This window comes from Apium graveolens, chromosome 3 (genome assembly GCF_009905375.1).
Source record: "Apium graveolens cultivar Ventura chromosome 3, ASM990537v1, whole genome shotgun sequence".
Lineage (NCBI taxonomy): Eukaryota > Viridiplantae > Streptophyta > Magnoliopsida > Apiales > Apiaceae > Apium > Apium graveolens.
Window position 1 is genome coordinate 293491942 of NC_133649.1, and position 5961 is coordinate 293497902.

The following is a 5961-nucleotide window of genomic DNA, read 5'->3' on the forward strand; positions in this document are numbered from 1 at the left end:
AGAACCTACCAGGATTGGTAGGAAATAATTTCCCACCAAACTTGGTAGGAAATAATGTCACAATAATGACAAAATTCATTTTTTTGAAAAAAAATTTAATAGTTAAAATATGTTAGAGCTGATGACGTGGTTTGTGGGACCATTTTGGTATAAAATTTTGGTCTATACCTATCAAAATTAGTAGGTTTTAAGTTTACTACCAAAATTGGTAGGTTTTGATGCTTCGGTGTACAAAATTTGGGCCCCACATGGAGCAATTCCTACCATATTATATACTGGTAGGAAATGAATGAGCAATTTCTACCAAGTTTTGCTGGTAAGATTTGATCCGTAAGAAACGCCTATTTTTCTTGTTGGGGTGATTGTGTTACTTGTGTTACTCTTGATTCCTGAGCGGGGACACAACTCTGGCTGAAGAGCTTCTTGAGTATCCTTGTTGCAATATAATGGAATTTTTTATTTCTCTCGCTTCTCTTCAATGCACAATTTCAAGCTATATACTGCAGGGTCAGTTTCAAATCTTATCTTTAACTGGCTCATATCGCTAGCATGTCCAGACGGCCATGTCATAGGAGGTGCGGTGGCTGGTCCGCTAGTTGCAGCTGGCGGGGTTCAAGTAAGATCTTCTCATTGTTCTACTGTTAGGATTTAATTATAACGTAATGTATACTATCTACTTTGTTATGGGGGTGTGTTATAAGTGTAGACTTTATTTACCTACGCTTGTTGTAAACAATTTAAAATCAAAGTTACATGAAATCAATGGTTGATATCATATAGTGTTTCCTTATAAACAATTTTAACCTTAATGTTAACACTCATTTTCTTCCCAGACTGTGGTTGGGACCTTTCTCCAAAATGCTTAAAGAAGTTATAAACGGCAGCAAGATGCAGCAAGACCAGACCATGTCAGAGGCTGAGAAGCGAACCCCGGATGTCAACATGGCCACGCCTGGAGTATCATAGTGTTGTCTTTCTTGGTTTGCTTAGGCTCCTAAGAAACTTTCTAATTATTAACTTTACTATTTCCTTCATATCATTTCTTACATGAAGTTTCACCAATTTTAATCTTTGATCATTAGTATTGCAATTTTGTGGGTATTTATTTCTATTTAGTCTAAAATTGCTTTGGAATTATACACCTATATGGGTGAAGAGGTGTTATAGCTAATTAGTAACTATTCTTATATGTTACCCAATAATTAAGACTACCAAGACAACTTGCTCTTAATTAATATTAGTTATCTATTTTCTCAAAGATAATAATCAATATATTATGAATAAATTAAATAACAAGTAAAAAACACATATATTTTAGCCAGTTTCTACCTTTAAGGTTTAAGTCTGCTCGCTTACCAACTTGATAAAATATTATACTATAATCATCCCATTACAAGATTAAATATTATATATACTTTTAATATACTAGTTTAAAACCCGTACACGATTTTATTTTAAAAACTGTATCAAAAACGTAAAAAAGTTGCATATATAATTACTTTTGATTACAAATCGTATTTTTGCAAAAAAAAAATTAAAATGAAAAGATATTAAAATCATAAACAAACTTTTAAAAAAAATAGTACTTTTAAGTTTTCTTAATATATTAACTAAGTAAGAATAATGAAGTAAAAAAGTAAAATTATTAAGTAAGAGTAATTAATTAAGCTTACCAATGTAAGGTTCCAACCAAACAAAAATAAAAATAATTATGTAGAATGTCCCCCATAAAACTGTCAAATATATAAAAGCATGAATAATTAAACCACAAATTAAATACCGCCGATTGGAACGAATATGAAGGAAGATCGGGGAGACAGTAACAACGCCCTTATTAACGTTTATAATTTTGGCAGGAGACTTGATGTAGATGGCCCAGGTCGATGACACTTTGAACTTGTTGCATCCGCTGAACGGAAGAATAATCGAGTGATTCCAACGACTCTAATTTTGTTTTATAATAACATTTAGAACTCCTAAAAAATATATCCGCACACACTACTAATTAGAGATTGTTTTGATTTTTACATTGATTTAAGAACATAGGGTTTTTGCATTGTTTTAAAGGATGAGATGACATTGTTGTTGTTGTTGAGAAATAAGGATGAAGATGCTAAATTGTTCTTCTAAAGCAGTTAAGAATTTATGGATTGTTAAAGTAAAGAAGCTTAACAAAGTCTTTAAGTAAAATAATAATTAAATAAAATAAACAATTAAGAAGCTGAAAATAGTGGTTATAATATTATTGTTCTATTTTCTTTAATAAAGTTGTGCCTGATATTTAGAGAAGTTGTTTTAATTGAGAGAAATAAAAAAGGTAACGTGTTATAGTTGAAAAATATTTTTATTGTTCTATTTTATAAAATAATTAAACTTGTCTCTGATATTTAGAGAAGTTGTTTTAATTGAGAGAATTAAAAAAAGGTAATGTGTTATAGTTGAAAATGATTTTTATTTCTTTTTCTATTATAATTCGATTACTAAGACTAATAAAACTTTTAAGTAAAATAAGGGTAATTCAGTAAATTCAGCCTATACCAAAAAAAGGTACCTTACCAAAATTTATAATGTTTGGTGTTTTATATAATAGTAATAGTTTTCCTCTTTTTCCTTTTCACCCCTAGTAATTGATAACGCCCTACTCTCTAAGACCTTTTAATAGCATATATAGCATTACATACACATGTACAACATGTGTTGATTTGTTTAATATAGGTGAGGAATAAAACTTAAACAATTATATCATAATTTTATAAATATTCAAGAAATTGTTAACTGTCATTTCTTATAAAATTTATAGTCAGAATCACAATATCAAGTGCGATTAAAAATAAAAAAAAATTAATTACTCCTTCCATCCATCTCATTTCTACTTTCCTTTTGTATGTGTCTCAAATCTTTATATGGCAAGAGTTTCCATAAGCAGTAATACAATATAAAAATTAAATACATGCACTTCTTTTTTACAATTACATCCACTTTGTATATTAAAGATTGATTGCTCCCACCACTTTACTCATTTTTTTAAATTTTCACTATAAATTTTTACTTGTTGCTAGGAGTGAGCGAGAGAGAGTACAAATTAAAGTAAGAGTTCAACATTCAAACACCTATTAGAAATAGCACGAAAATCATATAAAATTAAATAAATTGTTATAAATTCAAGTAAAACTATAATTAATAACATAAAATTATTATGTTTTTCTAAATATGCGTTTACAAATATCAGAGAAGGAAATAAACACGGAGTAAATATAATGAAATTATTCTTATAGAGTAATATTTGACAAACACAAATACATGATAAAATTAATATTTAACACCAATATTTTTTCTTACAAATTATAGTGAGTAGTTCTTTAAGTAAAAATCCTTATTATTTTTACCTTTTGGATGACGTATTATTTATTATAATAAAAACTTGTTGAGAACTATTGAACCAATCTAGAGGGGTATCAAATATTACTAATAATATACAAGCCAAAACAAAATTACGTGGTAGTGTACATGAAATAAATAGCTTGCCAATTATTTTTATTAGTGACACCCAATTGTTGTAATCAAAACCCTTTTTTTGATGGATTTTTCTTCTATCCTTACTTCGTTCTCCTATCTTTAAAGTATAACAAATTAATGAAATGTACATCAATTTTCGTACTCAAGTTTAAAGGTTTTAAATATTAATATAAATTATAAAGAAAAATTGGATTTGTCAAGCTAATGACTTTGAAAGAATTTGAGTTATTTTCCTTTATTTAAAGAGAAATTTTAAATATATATATATAAGATAATACGAGTGTATTCAAAACTATCACACAACCCTAAATTTGTTAGTAAAAGAAAAGTTTACCTTGTCATAAAATTAGATTTCAATGAAACATTATTTAGTATATATAGTTTAATTATGAAAATTTTGAAATTTCAACATGTAATTGTGTAATATACACTACAACAAAATAGGCCAACTACGACAACCAACTTACGAAGGAAAAAAATGTGCACCCAACTTACGACGGAAACAAGTAAAAAGTCGTAATTATTTATAACAAAACCCAAAACCATCGTAAGTTTAGTACTTTATTAATAAAATTATGCACAACACGATTAAACAAAAATGAAAATTATTTGAATTTACGACGATTTAAACATTTCGTCATAAGTTAATTATTTTTATTAAAATTTTAACTTGAAATCGAATAAAACAATATTTTATCTAAATTTACAATGAAATATTTGTGACGGAAAAAATCAGATCGACAAATTTACGACCGAAATTAAAATTCGTCATAAGTTATCAAAGAGGGAAATTTAACTTTTCTCCAAATTTTTGGCGGGAAAATAGTAATCATTTAAAGTTGCGACGATTTGAACACTTCGTCGTAAGTTAAATATTTTTATTTAAATTTTAACTTAAAATTAAATAAAAAAAATTTCATCTAAATTTACGAAGAAATATTTGTGGCGGAAAATATTGGAACATCCAATTTACGACAAAAATTAAAATTCGTCGTAAGTTATCAAGGAGGGAAATTTAACTTTTTTCCCAAAATTTTGGCGGTAAATTTGACTTTTCTCAAATTTTTTGCAGATAATAATTTATAACGGATTCCGTCGTAAATTAGCACATGATTTTTGATAATTTCAATTTTTAAAAATTATTATTTCATGATCCAACCATATTAATGTCACCATTTATTTGTTTGAGTGACATTTCAAGAATTTCTGAAAAAATTAAATATTTTGATAAAATAATTTAATATGAAATATTGATTATATCACCAATATATATATATATATATATACATCTATTGAAATTCATATAGTTGGATCGTTGAAAAATGTTTTTAAAATAATCGAAACACCAATTTAGAATTAAACACTAGTTAGTTGTACTAGTCAAACTAACGATTGACTGTTAAAATGGCAAACCAAATAAAATTATTTTGATATGAAATTTTGGTTATATCACTAATATATATATATCTATTGAAATCTATATGGTTTAATCGTTGAAAAATATTTTTAAAATAATCGAGACACTAATTCAAGATTCCACACTAGTTAGTTGTACAAGTCAAATTGAAGCTTAACTGTTAGAATGGAAACCAAATAAAATTATTTTGATATGAAACTTTGGTGATATTACTAATATATATATCTATTGACATTCATATGGTTGGATTGTTGAAAAATATTTTTAATATAATCAAAACCCCAATTCATGATTGTATACTAGTTAGACGTACTAGTCAAACATCAGTTTGACTGTTAAAATGGCTAACCAAAAAAATTATTTTGATACAAAATTTTGGTTGTATCACTAATATATATATCTGCTGACATCCACACTGTTGGATCGTTGAAAAATATTTTTAAAATAATTGAAATACTAATTCAGGATTAAACACTACTTATATGTACTTGTCAAACTGATGTTTCACTGTTAAAATGGCAAACAAAGTAAAATTATTTAGATATAAAATTTTGGTTGTACCACTAATATATATATGTTGACATCCATACAGTTGGATCGTTGAAAAATATTTTTAAAATAAATGAAACACCAATTCATGATTGAACACTAGTTAGATATACTAGTCAAACTGATGTTTAACTCTTAAAATAAAAAACCAAATAGAATTATTTTGATATAAAATTTTGGTTGAATCACTAATATATATATCTGTTGACATCCATATGGTTGGATCATCAAAAAATATTTTTAAAATAATCGAAACACCAATTCAGGATTAAACACAAGTTAGCTGAACTAGTCTAACTGATGTTTGACTGTTAAAATGGCAAACCAGATAAAAGAAATTGATACGAAATTTTGGTTACATCACTATTACATTTATCTATTGAAATTCGTTTGGTTGGATCGTCGAAAAATATTTTTAAAATAATCGAAACACAATTAAAGACTAAACACTAATTTGTTGTACAAGTCAAACTAATGTT

General features: G+C 26.8%; 1 long non-coding RNA gene across 1 annotated transcript; it reads left to right on the plus strand.

Annotated features, from left to right (window-relative positions):
* The first annotated feature begins 510 nt into the window (after positions 1 to 510).
* Positions 511 to 1034, plus strand: LOC141711139 (uncharacterized). Its single transcript, XR_012571229.1, has 2 exons — positions 511 to 616; positions 834 to 1034. It is a non-coding gene; the product is annotated as an uncharacterized LOC141711139 (long non-coding RNA).
* Positions 1035 to 5961: the final 4927 nt, after the last annotated feature.